The sequence below is a fragment of the Pinus tabuliformis genome, chromosome 3_1 (genome assembly GCF_031772625.1).
Source record: "Pinus tabuliformis cultivar Carrire ecotype Pingquan chromosome 3_1, CPIR1, whole genome shotgun sequence".
In the NCBI taxonomy this organism is placed as follows: domain Eukaryota; kingdom Viridiplantae; phylum Streptophyta; class Pinopsida; order Pinales; family Pinaceae; genus Pinus; species Pinus tabuliformis.
In genome coordinates, this window is record NC_142301.1 from 482,225,929 (window position 1) to 482,242,412 (window position 16,484).

Below are 16,484 nucleotides of genomic sequence, written 5' to 3' on the forward strand. Positions count from 1 at the left end.
ACAAACTTTTGAATATCTGATTTAAGGCCATCCCAAAAAATTCCTTCTTAACCCTGTGGTAAGTTTTTAAAAATCCTGAGTGCCCTCCTAAGGGAGAAGTGTGCAATTCCATAAGAATCTTTTGTTTTAGCTGGGAATTCTTACAGAGGTATAAGCGATCTTTGTACCATAACGAATCATTTTTCCAGCTAAATGTATCAGAAGTACTGGAATCTTGTTGTAGCTTTTGAATAAGTGCCCACACTTCTTCGTCATTCTTCCATTCCTCCCTTGCTTCGTTTATCCAATCTGGTTGGATAATAGAAATGGCACACAACAATGCTTCCACATCCTCATCCTTTCTTGAGAGTGCATCTGCCACCACATTTTGCTTCCCTTTTTTGTAGATGATTTCAAAGTCATAACCCAACATCTTTGTGACCCACTTTTGTTGCTCTTCAGAGGATAATCTTTGTTCTAAAAAGTATTTAAGGCTATCATGATCCGTTTTTACCTTGAAGTGTCTTCCCATTAGGTAGGGTCGCCATTTCTTAAGTGCATGGAGTATTGCCAACATTTCCTTCTCATAAATAGCTTTGCTTAAAAACTTTCCCTTGATTGGACGACTTTCAAAAGCAATGGGTCTTTCATCTTGCATTAGAACAGCACCAATTCCATTTCCTGAAGCATCACATTCCACAATAAAGGTTTTTGTGAAGTCCGATGTAGCTAAGACCGGTGCTTGGCACATTGCCTCTTTAAGATGTTCAAAGGCCTTTGTTGCTTTCGGAGTCCATGAAAATGAATCTTTCTTCAATAATGTTGTTAGAGGTGCTGCTATTCTCCCATAATTCTTAACAAACTTGCGATAATACCCTGTCAACCCAAGAAATCCTCGCAGATGCTTTATGGATGTGGGGATTTTCCATTCCTTAATGGCTTTAATTTTGCTAGGGTCTACCTTAACTCCTTCATGAGATACAATATGACCCAAATATTCCACCTCCTGGACTCCAAAGAAACATTTGGATCTTTTTGCATATAATTGTTTCTCCTCCAATAGTTGTAGCACCCTGTCAACATGTTCAACATGATCCTTCCAAGACTTGCTGTAGATTAGTATATCATCAAAAAATACTAACACAAATTTTCTAAGGAATGGTTTGAATTGAATTCATCAAACCTTGAAATGTTGAAGGTGCATTGGTAAGGCCAAAAGGCATGACCAAAAATTCATAATGACCCTCATGAGTTCTAAATGCCGTTTTCGGAATGTCTTCAATCTTCATTCTGATTTGATGATATCCCAAACGAAGATCCAACTTGGTGAAGTAAATTGATCCATGCAATTCATCCAGTAATTCATCAATGACAGGAATGGGGAACTTATCTTTAATAGTGAGCTTGTTGAGCTCCCTATAATCCGGACACATGCGCCATGATCCATCCTTCTTGTGCACCAATACTACTGGAGCTGAGAAAGAACTTTGACTCGGTTGAATTATACCAGCCTCTAGCATTTCTGCAACCATACGTTCAATTTCACTTTTTGGGCATAGGGATATCTGTACGGCCTGATGTTTGGAGGAACACTTCCTGGAATCAGATGAATAGCATGATCATGATCACGCATAGGTGGGAGACCTTTGGGAGTCTCAAATACCTTGGAATGATTGTCCAGGACTTTTTGGAGATCTGGAGAAATAGATGATTCCAATGTGGAAACATCTAGCGAACATAATTGTGCAATTACACCTCTTTGCTCCTTTTTTAGAAGCTTTGTCATGCCATTAGAGCTGATTATCTTTCCTGGTTTCCCTGCAATACCCCTTAATTCAACTTCCTTTCCTTCCGTAGAAAATTTGATGAAAAGTTCTTGAAAATTAAAAGCTATTGTACCCAAGGATTGTAGCCATTGGACTCCTAGTACAACATCAGCACCTCCCATTGGAATGGAAAGCATTGGGCTAGTCAATACATATTCTCCCATGGATAGCTTGATATTATGGCACTTTCCAGAGCAATTTATTGTTCCTCCATTTGCAATCATCACTTGACACTCTGGTGCTGGATATAGGAAGCAATTCAATTCTTTTGCTACCTACAATGAATAAAATTGTGGGTGCTTCCTGAATCAATCAACACTATTACCTTTTTCTTCTTGATTTGTCCTTCTATCTTGATGGTTTGAGGAGTGGTAATTCCCGCCAATGCATTACAAGATATGGTCGGATTTATTTTTTCTTCATCTAGGCTTTGTTCCTGGAGTATATCCTCTTCTTTTGACCTTTCTTGCTCCTTTTCTTCTTCCTCTTCACAATCTATGTAGAATAATTTCTTCTCAGCACACTTATGACCTTTTGTGTATTTGCTATCACAATTGTAACAAAGCCCTTTTTCTCTTTTTTCTTCCAATTGTTGTGGTGTCAACCTTGTAGGTTGTGGAAGACTAGGGGCAACAACACTTCCGTCTTTATAGTTGTGAGTGGTATGCTTCCTAGTTGCCATAATTTTGCTTTCCATTTTTCTTGCTAACCTGAATGCCTTCTCTAATGAATCAGGTTCCCAAAGGCGAACATCATGTTGGATATTATCCTTTAAAGACCCTATGAACACATCAATCCTATGCTCCTCTGGATATCTTTTACCCTTATGTTCAATTTTTGGAACTCCTCAATGTGCTCCATTATTGAACCCTTTTGTTTGAGACTTATCAATTGGCTAAAAAAAGTGTTGCTTTTTGTATCCTCATAATGTGCTATCAATTCTTCCATAAAAATTGCCCAAGTGATAAATTGTTTACGAGAACAAAGCCATTGATACCATACAAACTGATTTGGTTCCAAATATACAATTGCCATACGTACCTTTTGTGCGTTTTGCACATTATTGAGATCGAAGAATTGCTCCATCTGTAATATCCATGTGGCGGGATCCTTGCCATCAAACTTCCTCATATCGATTTTTGGAATATGGTGATTCTTCGATCCAACATTAGCATCTATGGAATCATGATTAACATTTCTTTTGTTCTCATCATGAGTTTCCTTTAGTACTCTTTCACCCTTAGGGACCATTTCTTGTAGCAACTTATTCATATTTATCTTGAATTCGTCCATGTTTGTCTTCAAATCTATATTCAAATCACCCATCTTAGCTTCCACGTCAATCATCTTAGCTTCTACGCCTTTCTTTAAACAGTCCATCTTAGCTTCTACACCTTTCTTTAAACCATCCATCTTAGATTCTGTTCCTTTTTGTGCAAGGGACAGTTGTTGCACTTGGTCTTGTAATTTTAATATATCATGTTGCATTTCTTCCTCTTCTTCATGAGTCATGCTAGAGCTTTCAGGTTCCTTACTAGGTGTTTGCATTTTATTTCCTCGGGGCATCAGTTACTGATAATAATGCTCTACTATGCCTTTTTAATTCCTTCAAAATAAATTTTCAAACCAAGCTTAAGCAAAAATTTAAGAAAATCTACACACCTTTTTTCACTTTGTAGGAGCTCGATATTGCCTCTGATGTATCTCCGTACTTTCCAATCATCTAGTTTTGAATTTGTGATCTGTAGTAGCCCTCTGTGTCCTCTTTACAATGCCACAAGTCTGACCCAAATTGGATTCTCCAAGGAAGAGTTATGTGAAATCTCCCACAGTGACTTGCTTTTAGACTAGTTCAGTAGATCGAACTTGTAAGACGTGCCACGAGTCACTGTTTCAGCCTTTGGATCTAAAACACGTATACAAGAAACTACAGTCCATCATCTTTCTGTAGCTTCTTACAAAATTTCAATCCGATCCCCAGAGAGAAAGTTATGACGATTTTCCCCAAGTCACTTGTTTTGAATGTAATTCTGGAGTCTACAAAAAGACCAACTTCCTCATATCATATCTCCGCAAATATCGTGCGAAATGATCTGAAATTTGGATCCAAGGTTCAACGCGATTTCTTCTCAAATGGGTTTTTTTTGCGACTTCTGAAACGTCCCAAAAAAAAGTTATAGCGAAAATGCCACGATGACCTGTTTGGAGCAGCAAAACCCTAGAATCCAAAGGCTCTGATACCAAATGTTATGAAACCAGCTCAAGAAAAGATAGAAAAGATAGATCAACGCCTTATAATTCAGCCTCTTCGAGGGGGAAACCTCCTTTATATTACATAAATGAACAATTCTTGGATGATTCAAATGACAAAACCTCCTTTCTATATATAGGAGTCTATGGAGTCACAATATAATCCAGCCGACCTAACAATAATAATATAAAGCCACAAAAATAACAATAGAGGGATTCTATGGGGCACAGAAATAACAATATGGGGGTAATAGGGGCACAAAAATATAAATAAGGGGTATAACTACAATAGTAATGGGGTAATCACTAGTATTATAGGGACCCAACACATTCCTTGTCACGAAGAAAACCTCAATGTCACCCTAATGCATGAAAATGATGACTCTCCTAGATTCAAGGAAGAAGCATGAGGGCATGATTAGTCTTCAAAATCCAACCTTGATGTTGTAGATGGTAGTAAGTTTATATGAGAGAGATGGTAGTTTAGGAATTCTTATCCATTTACCTATCTAGGCTTGAGATCCACTTAATATCGGAGGATGAACTCAAAGGGATAAAAGGTTAAATATCCAATGTAGGATTAGATAGGATTTGAGCTTCCTATCCAAGATAAATGGTTAAAAAAACTCTTGGAAGCTTCTAGAAGAGGAAGCTTCGAGATTCTTTTTAATTTTCCTACATTTCTAGAATCAACACACCCCCAGCAAGGGATAGCCTACTGCTGACTATCGTTGGTGCACTGGGCCTTAAAATCACTGAAATGAAGCAGTTATACCTAGAAACTCATGGACTTAGAAGAGTCATGCTCAGGGTTTTATGTAGAGATGATGACTAGGTGTTCACGAATGTGGATTGATCCAGTTTGTAGGCCTATTGAACAGATGCGACAAAATGGCCTATAACACTTGGGAAAGTATTTATATTGTTTTTGTAGGGGGACTACCAATGTCTAGGAAAGGTCATGATTATCTATATGTTTTTGTGGATCACTTTAGCAAAAGGTGTGCGTTGATGCCATGTAAGAAACATATTACAGTTGAACATACCACAAATATTTTCTTCCAAAATGTATCGGTTCACTTTGGGTTACCCACTTCTATTATTTCTGATCAAGATTCTCGACTTGTCGCGAATTTTTTGTCAATTTTATGGGAACTCATGGGCACCAAGTTGAATAAGAGCACCACATTTCATCCACAAACTGATGGTCGGACATAAGTAGTGAACAAAACAATAGTGCATCTCCTCCATGGATATTTTGTTAAGCATCCTAAACTTTGGGATGAGCATTTACATTACATCTAGCATGCCTACAATCATGTCAAACACTCTTCTACGCAAGTATCTCCAATTGAAACATGTTTGGGTTATTTTCCAAAGTCTCCTTTGGATTTCATCTTTCATAAATATATTGCAATACATGGACATAGTGATGTGGAAAAAGCTAAGGACTTCATTGAACAAACTCAACTAGTGAATCAAAGAGTACAAGAGCAACTATAGAAAAGACATAATGCAAGACATGACAAACATCAGGTTGATCATGATTTCGAAGTGGGAGACCAAGTTTGGTTGTATATAAGGAAAGACTTCAAGGTGAAGGTAGAAATCTCAAGAAAATCATATATGGTGCTTTGAAAGTCTTGGAGAAGATTGGTAATAATTCTTTTCGATTAGATTTTCCACCTTACATGAAAAATTATTATGTTGTAAATGTGGAAAACTTGAGATTGTATGAGCCTCTAATGATTGATGATCATGAAGAGAATGTTCAAATTCCATCTATAAAATATTTTTCTCCTGAATATTTAAAAAAGTTTCAAGAAGACTCAATTCTTGATAGGAGAATAGAGACTTCACGTAGAGGCAATGTGGATTATCTTCAAGTGGGGCTCAAAGGTACCAATCCAAGTAAAGAAAGGTGGATTGAGATCAGAAAAGTGAGGGATTTGTACCCTCACTTACTCGTTGAGTAAAACCAAAGTTTTGGTGGTCCAAAAGCTTTCATTGGGGAGAAATGATCCAGGGGATAAAAAATATGCTCAAAAATAAAAGTGCTCAAAATATTCTTAAAATAGTGACAAATCATATATCTCGTCATTATAATTCCAATGATACTTGAATAATCTCAATTTGACACCGTATGAGAAAGTTATCACGTTTTGAATTTTTTGGCAAACAACTAAAAAGTCAACTTGTAAGGTTGACTAGGAAGGTCATATGATGACATGGCGCTGACATCAACAGGTGATTGTGCAGGTATGGTGGTTATACGAGCCAATCCCATGTTGACACGTGGCATAATTGTACAAGGAGATTTGGCATTTTTTGAATGGTTGGTGAAGATTTGGTCTGAGTCAATCTAAGGTTGACACATGGCCCTATGAGAGGGAGCCATGTGGCCCTAAAAATGTGTGTAAAAGTTTGTTGGGCAATCGAGCAACCCCAATTGGGTTCAATATCGAGACATCCGATTGGCTAATCAATCGATGTACCGTTGAACCTCGCATTGGTTCTTAACATATGTTATGGGTTGAATACATTTATTTCACAATTGTATGATGGTTTGGGGTGGGTGGGCTCAAGGGCTCGCTCGACTGGACTAGCCCTGGTCACATTATTTAATATATGATAGTGGCAGAAGCATAGGCGACAAGTAGTTAGCTCTAGCCCCTAGTCCCATTTATGATAACAAAAATGTCCGTGAATGTTTAGGTAGGGCAGGCGCATGGCACACTACCTATGCCCTGTTCGTGGCTAGATGTAAAAAACACATGGCCAGGGTGTCAGGGTTGGCGGGACGAGTGGCCTCTGGACCGTGTCCCCAGTCATATAAATTGTGACATGACTGGAACAAGGGGTGAAAATTAGGGCGCAGTGCTTGGTTAAATGTCTAATAAATTTCACGAATTTCGATGGGAATGTCACCGAACCTACACTAGTTTGTCGCCTAGAAATGTCGTCAAGACTAGAATGCATTGACAATTTTGATAGAGGGGTCATTTTGCAGGACAATTAGTAGGGAAATGGAGAAGGAGGCCTAACCTAGCCATTTTTCAGTGTTTTTAAGCCCCATAAGACCCTAGATCAAGGCTTTTGGGTGTTCTGGATACAATTGCAGCATTATTTTTATGATTTGAACATTGTATGTTGATGCAATTGACATTTTGAGCATATAATTTAAAGTTCCAACATTGGAAGCTAGAATCAAAGATGTATCCTAGGAGGGGAGAACTCCATTATCAAATTGTTGTTTTGTGATGCTATTTAAATATGAAAAACTTAACTAAATTTTCTAAGTGTATGTTCTTTTGCAATTTCGATCCATTTCCCACAAGATATAAATTAAATTGCAAAATTTTATAAGAAACCTTCAATTTTTAATTTCAGATCAAACGGACCCTCAGAACATCAGGTATGCAAAAGTTTATAAATTTTCCTCATACCCAATCATAGCCTGATTCCCAATACATGCTAGGTGACAGAGTAGTGACATGGCACACCAAGTGTAGTAGGTGACATGGTAGTGGAGGACACATCACCCAATTTTGGGATTTTTGGAGGGTCAATGTTGTAAAGGTGACTGCGTGTGGCATGTGCTAGTAGAGCCACATGGTAGACGACAAGTCAAAATTGGCCACATGTAGAACTATGATTGGTTGTCGAAAGAATGAGGTCGAAAGCTAAGTGGACCCCAAAGCCCTAGAATCTTGTGGTGGTGTTTTTTTATCCAATCACTCTAAATCCCGGGTCTTGTTATTTGATAATCCCAAGAGACATAATAGTCATCAAAAATCGACATAAATTTTTGGCATCATCGACCCCTAAAGTCCTGTTAACACCTAAATCTGCCTTAGGCTGAAGGAAGGCAAAATTCAGGGTAACCACAAACCACGCTCAGTCTGGTAGCTAGCCCTTCCAGAAAATGAGAGGGCTCTCTCTGGGTCACGCTCAGTGAAGAATAAACAAATAGGGTCTGAGAATGACTTAAAATGGATACTGATTTTAGGCTAGTAAATAGATATGAAAAAAGGCGATTTTTTGAATGACTGAATTTTCTGGGCTGTGTGGGACCAAAGGACCGCATGAGCTGGGAAATTAAATCGAAGACACATAATAGCTCGTGAGGCAAGTTAGGCAAGAAGTTTAGCAATCAGATTTAAATAATATCGAGTGGAAATACTGTTGAGAAAGCTAAGAAGGGCATACGCATGAATCCTTTTCAGACAGAAGAAGAAACACAGAGGATGAATGTTTTCCAAGGCCGAGCAATAAATTTGGATTCTACCTTTCCTACTTAAAAAACATTCAACTAGAAATGAATATGAATGAATGGCAAAACATTACAAGTTACATATGAAACAAAGAAGAAACATATTGCTAAAACTCACGCCACGGGAATCTCATAAATCAGAGCTGCATCATTTTTCATTAATCTCCAGGCCAAGCTGTACAATGAATAGCTGATTTTTTTCTCCACGCTATTCCCAGAAATTCCAACCCTTTAAAAAATGACTCTCAATACAATAAATAAGCTTTGCCATGAGAAAGTCTATCAACCTAGGAAATGAAGAGCCAACCATCAGCAGTTACATTCAGTTTTCTATAAAGACAAATTAGAAAAAAGCAAATATGAGCGTAGAATTTTTTGGTGGTTGTTCGCCTTCATTTGGCCACTTGAATAGAAGCCAAAAATGTTTTTTAAACTTTGCATTTGATGCTGGGAAAAATTCATTGTAAATGAGCGGGCCAACTTGGAGAAAATTGCGAATCGAAATTTCGCGGAGTGGAAGTGATTTTGGCCTTTGGGTCTCTGTGCGCCGCACCAAAAACTGTATGCATCACAGCACTTTGGAGCTGGTTTTGAAGCACCTTCTGAAGTCCAAATTGAGCCCATGTGTGCTTGTTGGAAATCCCTGCCTGTCTACTTTGCCCCTCCAAAACTTCAATCTCCCAAGACTGCTTCCTGTGCGTGAAATTAGGGGCAGAGAGGTCATTTTTTGGGTGTTTTTGACCTCCTGAGGACTCAAAATTGGCCCAAACTTCTTGGCCATGCACCAACAGTCATGATTTTCCATGAAAAATCCAAAACTATAATTTTTTTTGCATTTGGAGCCTCCTATTGTAAGCGTGCACCACGTGGCGCGGCACACAGGGGGAAAAACCCTGTTTTTTGCACAAAAATTTACAAAAATACCAAAACTGCCTCAAATTTCTTGAAATTTGGGCTACAGATTCTTCATTAAGTGTCATGGTGGGCCAAGGATTACCTCGGCCAATATCAAAGTCGATCATGCTCTTTTTTCCTCTTTTTCCTTTTTGATGCCTTCTTGGTGCATGCAGTTCAGTGGTGGAAATGACTGTCTTGTTCATATGATGTTTCAGTGTCTGTCTCCATAATTTCCATGAAAGGTGTATGTTTAGCAACTTGTTGAAAAAGAGAATTTTGTACCATTTATTTCAATGCCAAATATGTGCTAAGTAGGAAGGGACTGTGATGAATAGGGACAGTGGGTATAGTGGAGTGTGGGAAAAATGTGGTTCAATCAAGTGAAGGTGAGGACAGTCACTTGGCTATGTTTGCGAATTGGGATTTGAGAATTTTACAAGTGAAATGAGAGAAGGAGAGTGATAGGGAATGGTAGGGTTTAGGAATAGGGATAATAGAACTTAGGAATAAGTGATTTCAGAATTGGGAGCATGGGCTTAGTGAATTTTGGGGGTATGTTAACTTGGGGAATAAGGGAAGTAAGGAGAGTATGGGATTAGGGAGTGATGAGGTGAGGGGATACTTAGTTGCAACAAAAAACCCTAGCAGAAATCTCCTTGGAAAATTTTGAAGAGATAGGGTTTGTTTTCTTTAACACACTTCACCATTCATCAAACACCATCAACAACCATCAATCTTGGATGAAAAACCATGAGAGAAGTTCAACCTACTTGTACCAATGGCAATCCATGAATTTTGGGGCAATCTTGGAGAAAATTTAAAAAAAAAATCAGCCTTTGCAGCTCTATGTGCCGCGCCTTCCTAGTGTGTCGTGCCAATGTAAATTTACATTTGGAAATTTTCCCCCAGTATGCCGCGCCTCCTCTGTGCGCCGCGCCCTTTTCCAGGTGATGTTTGGAGGCCTTCTAGGTGTCCAAATTGGATACAAGATAGCTCGTTGAAAAGGTATTTCCGTACACTTTCCAATAAAACTAGAACTTTTCAATTTTGAGTTCATTTGCCTTGTCAAAAATCAAATCTCCCAAGACAACTCAAAATGTGCCAAATGAGGCTGCCTCAAGGCAGAGTGCTGTTACAGTCAACTTTGTAATGCCTTTCTCGACTCCAAATTGAGCTCATGATAGCTCATTGGAAAGATCTTTGTGTCTTGTTATCATTTGACTCCTCAAGCAAGTCATTTGGCCAACTAAGATAGGATAAAACTTGATTTTTCCAAGGTCACTTTAGAGGTGCATCAATTCTCTCGAGGCAATTGTATTTTTGAAATTTCTCTAAAACCATGAAACCTATGTAGAAAGTGAAGGGGGTTTTTCTTCCTTGGCTTATTTTGGACAAAAAAATCTCTCAGTTTTCCCAAATTCAACTTTTATTTCTTAGAAACATCACTAGAGTAAAACCTATCCCGATGTGTGGAACAAGAGATTTGTAGAAATGAAGCGGAATGAAGGGGATAAGCGGCTTCTAAATTCTTGGGAAAATTCTTGGAAGTAGGGAGGGATGTTAAGAAGCAAGGGAAAGTGAAATTTCAAATATTGAGTGAGGGGAAGGGGTCAAAAAAGGCAAAACACAGGTCCAACCTAGAAAATTGCCAGGTTGTAGCAAGAAACTAGGGTTTGTGCGAAAATGAGGAATTTGGGGGATCTCAGTGATGGGAAGTGTTTGATAAGGTACTTTAAGGATAGGGGAAGGTGTATGAACATCAGGATACAAGTTTTGCTGATGATTTGACCGTCCAAGAGAAATTTCCTTCAAAACCCTAGGAGAGGGAAATGACCTTACCTAGGCGCAACTGAAGCACGAACAAGGTGTAAAATGACCTAGTGGAACTTGACTTGATAATGACAACCCTCTGAATGATGGTACACTCAGCTGAATGGTGACATGGACTGACATTTGGACAACTTTGACATGGGTAAAAGCAAACCTAGACCTAGTACCTAGTGACCAAATTTTGCTTGAAGACTCACTGAAATGATAAAATTTGACCTTGACACCTTAAAATCACTTTGTAAGAGCATGATTGATCTCTGTCAGAGGACTGACAAGACCGACTCTAACATTGGCTCCAATGGGGATGGTAGCTCCTTGGAGGTGCCAAGAACGGAAGATCTATGGAAGAGCTAGACAGTGCCTTCGTCCATTGGGCTATGGAGTCAAAACACAGAAACTGACATTATGCAGACGGACTCTGACTAAAGACTAAAACTGAAGACCATAATAAAACCATACATGAATAAATCATAACTAACAAACTGGAAAGATGCTCATATTTGAGCTTATTCATCAAACCTACTCTAATTACTCTTTCCACCATCCGATCAAGTGAAATGGAATAGCCAATGCAACCATGTGAGCATCATGGCTGATATTTGATCTCTTCCCAAATGCTTTATGATGCTTAGGAAAAGGGAAGAATCGAAAGGAAACTTCCATGGAAACTTGGAATCAAGTTCACTGCTGATAAACTTTCAAAGCATAAATTGGTTGGATGATTTCAAGAATACTGCAAAAGGATCTTCATAAGCATCGCCATTGATTTCCATTAACACATTACTGTTCTGGTACAAGTAATCTTCATAGCTGGATATTAAAATTTTCCTCACATCTGTGTTGTCTTTCTTTGGTGATAGCAGTAGGATGTCAAAAGGATCCTGAATTTCATGAAGAACCAAACTCTGTTGCTAATTCCAAACCGAACCAAAGCCTCCTTTATCAATCTCCTCATATGACTGCAAACTTTGATCTGAGCTTTGTAATGAAAAATCTGTTAAACAAGACAATGAAGGTGGCCTTGGAATCATATTATTATCAACATTCTCTTTTGTCACATGGTTGGCTGATGGAGAAGAATTTTTACAGCAAACAGAATCTAACACATGAGCAAAAGGATCAACAAAAACTTGAGGTGACTGCTGTGATGTATCTATTGAAACTGTATGACATACTATTGGCGGTTCATCTTTTTCTTTAGAGATATTATGAAGATTCTGCCTTATAAACTGAAATATTTCGAAACAAAAGGGTATAGAATCCTCTTGCATCATTAGGTCATGTACTTCGACTGCCACACCTTCATCTGTAATCTAACCTTCAATTGTGTTTGGTGGCTGCAAATATGGTGCTAGAGAGGGTTTTATATCCAAAATGATTTCGTCAATCATTTCAGGGGAAGATTTCTTATTAACAACTTGCTCAAGAATTTCGCCGTCTATCTCATCCTCAATATTAGAACTAAGAGATCGTTGATTTCCTATAGGCTGCTCATTTGAAGATTTACTATGCAATTTACCTCTCAAAAACTGAAATGATTCAAAACAGAAAGGTAAGGAATCTTCTTGTATCATTTGATCGCATGTGCCAGCTTCCATGTCCTCATCCGCAACTTGACAACTAATGGCATTTGGGGGCTGGAAATCTGAATATGAGAAGTCTGGCACTGAGTTTTCATTGCCCTCAAGAGGCTCCAAATCAAGACTAGTCGACAGCTGATTTCTGATTGCACGGAAATTGTCTCTGATGAACTGACATGAATCAAAGCAAAAAGGTAAAGATCCTTCACTTACTTCCCAATTTGCTGCACTTTTCTCGCCATTGTCATAGCTGATATGTATCAATTGGTCACTGTACTCGAGCTGCTGTAAGTGAACTTCCTCATCCCACAAACTAGCTGTTGATTTGTCTGCAAGATTAGCTTCTGTTTGGAGAACATAATCATCATCATCAAACTGATCAAATTGAGGCAAATCGTTAGTATAAAACACATCATCAAGCATACATGTCATATCAACATGTCTTTCTTCCTCAAGATGATCTACAAAACAATCATTATGACAACTAAGACAAGAAACAATATGTTTTGGATCAATGACTTGTTCATGAACGTCATTTTCATCTTTTGCAGTCATTTTCCACACTATCTCTTCTACTGCACTCACCAAAATGTCAAGCTTTTCCTCTGAAGGTGTCATTTTCTCTAGATCCACGTTTTTCATCTCTACTTCTTTCAACCTTGCCCTTCTGATCAGCAAGTGAGCCTCGACATTTACTACACTGTTCTGCATCTCTTCAAGTGTTGCGACATTCTTTTCTCTCAGCTGAAACTCCATTTCTGGATCAAAGGCACCTGGGTAGTGCAAGAGAGTAGATCTAGGAGGGGGTCTTATATCAACCGGCATTGAATAATAAACTTGATTAAATCTGGCTGAAAACGGTTGTACTGTCTCCCCTGGCAGTCTTTTCAGCTGATTATACTCTTCTATGATAAGGAAAAGGTTCTGTCTGATCCTCCACTTATCAAGAAAAACTTTGATGAACTGCTGTAAATCTGTGATGCTCGCATCAGGCAGGGCTTTGAACCAACTCTTGACTTTGCCTAGCAAAGAAAGAGCAAAAGCCTTATACTAACATCTTCTTCATCAATTTCAAAAAGGTCTAGAAAAGTCTCAACATTCTGCACATGTTGCTCAGCATTGACATTCTTACATTCACCGTCAAATCTTTGCAAGTATAGATCATAGTTTTTGGGGAAAGCATGAAGAAGAAGAGCTATGGGATTATAACAGCTGTAGGAATATATACAAGAGCTATGGGATCAATTTTTTTTTTCTTTAGGCTCATCACTTTGCAGAGAATCATCATAAGATGTAGGAAAAGTAAGGAGGCCAGGATCAAAGGGAAACTTAGTATTTATGTTTTTTGAATGGGTCAATTGAAGATTTTGATCACCTTTATCATACAACAAGTTCTGAAAAACTTTCAGGGCAGCTTCAAGCACAGCAAAGAAGTAATTCACAAGAAAGTAGAGTAGGTCCTAAATACCATTCCACTTTGGATACCCGAACTTTGTGTAAGATCCTTCCATTTTCGCAAAGAAAATGTTAGTCCTCTAGTGGAGTCACCATGAAGCACTGATTGTTGGATTCTTCAGTGAATGGAGTCGCCAGGTGAATGATTTCAGCCTTCTTATGTCTGATTGTTGTTCACCGTCAATAATCAGCTCTGAACTTGGGCAAGACAATCTACAAGCAAACCATTTTCGTCCCCAGTGGAGTCGCCACTATGTTAGCACCTAAATCTGCCTTAGGTTGAAGGAAGGAAAAATTCAGGGTAACCACAAACCACGCTCAGTCTGGTAGCTAGCCCTACCAGAACAGGAGAGGGATCTCTCCGGGTCACACTCAGTGAAGAATAAACAAATAGGGTTTGAAAATGACTTAAAATGGATACTAATTTTAGGCTAGTAAATAGATATGAAAAAAGGTGATTTTTTGAATGACTGAATTTTTTGGGCTGTGTGGGACCAAAGGACCGCATGAGCTAGGAAACTAAATCGAAGACACAAAATAGTTCGTGAGGCAAGATATGCAGGAAGTTTAGCAATCAGATTTAAATAATATGGAGTGGAAAGACTGCTGAGAAAGCTGAGAAGGGCATACGCTGAATCCTTTTCAGACAGAAGAAGAAACACAGAGGATGAATGTTTTCCACTGGAAATGAATATGAATGAATGGAAAAAAATTACAAGTTACATATGAAACAGAGAAGAAACATATCGCTAAAACTCACGCCACAGGAATCTCATAAATCAGAGTTACATCATTTTTCATTAATCTCCAGGCCAAGCTGTACAATGAATAGCTGAGTTTTTTCTCCACGCTATTCCCAGAAATTCCAACCCTTTACAAAATGACTCTCAATACAATAAATAAGCTTTGCCATGAGAAAGTTGATCAACCCAGGAAATGAAGAGCCAACCATCAGCAGTTACATTCAGTTTTCTATGAAGACCAATTAGAAAAAAGCAAATATGAGCGTAGAATTTTTGGGTGGCTGTTCGCCTTCATTTGGCCACTTGAATAGAAGCCAAAAAAAAATTTTAAACTTTGCCTTTGATGCTAGGAAAAATGAATTGTAAATGAGCAGGCCCACTTGGAGAAAATTGCAAATCGAAATTTCACGGAGCGGAAGTGATTTTGGCCTTTGGGTCTCTGTGCACCACGCCAAAAACTGTATGTTTCGTGCCACTTTGGAGCTGGTTTTGATGCACCTTATGAAGTCCAAATTGAGCCCAAGTGTGCTGGTTAGAAAGCCCTACCGGTATGCTTTCCAACCCAAGTGGAATTTCTGAATTTGGTGCCCATTTGCCCCTCCAAAACTTCAATCGCCCAAGGCTGCTTCCTGTGTGTGAAATTAGGGGTAGAGAGGTCATTTTTTGGGTGTTTTTGACCTCCTGAGGACTCAAAATTGGCCCAAACTTCTTGGCCATGCACCAACTGTTATGATTTTCCATGGAAAATAAAAAACTATAAACTTTTTTGCATTTGGAGCCTCCTATTGTAAGCACGCGCCACGTGGCGCGACGCACAGGGAGAAAAACCTTGTTTTTTGCACAAAAATTTACAAAAATACCAAAACTGCCCCAAATTTCTTGAAATTTGGGCTACAGCTTCTTCATTAAGTGTTATGGTGGGCCAAGTATTGCCTCGGCCAATATTCGGAGTCGATCATGCTCTTTTTTCCTCTTTTGCCTTTTTGATGCCTTCTTGGTGCATGCAGTTCAGTGGTGGAAATGATTGTCTTGTTCATATGATGTTTCAGTGTCTGTCTCCATAATATCCATGCAAGGTGTATGTTTAGCAACTTGTTGAAAAAGAGAATTTGGTACCCTTTATTTCATTGCGAAATATGTGCCAAGTAGGAAGGGACTGTGATGAATAGGGATAGTAGGTATAGTGGAGTGTGGGAAAAATGTGGTTCAATCAAGTGAAGGTGAGGACAGTCACTTGACTATGTTTGGGAATTTGGATTTGAATATTTTACAAGTGAAATGAGAGAAGGAGAGTGATAGGGAATGGTATGGTTTATGAATAGGGATAATAGAACTTAGGAATAAGTGATTTCAGAATTGGGAGCATGGGCTTAGTGAATTTTGGGGGTATGTTAACTTGGGGAATAAGGGAAGTAAGGAGAGTATGGGATTAGGGAGTGATGAGGTGAGGGGATACTTAGTTGCAACAAAAAACCCTAGCAGCAATCTCCTTGGCAAATTTTGAAGAGATAGGGTTTGTTTTCTTTAACACACTTCACCATTCATCAAACACCATCAACAACCATCAATCTTGGATGAAAAACCATGATAGAAGTTCAACCTACTTGTACCAATGGTAATCCATGAATTTTTCGGCAATATTGGAGCAAAT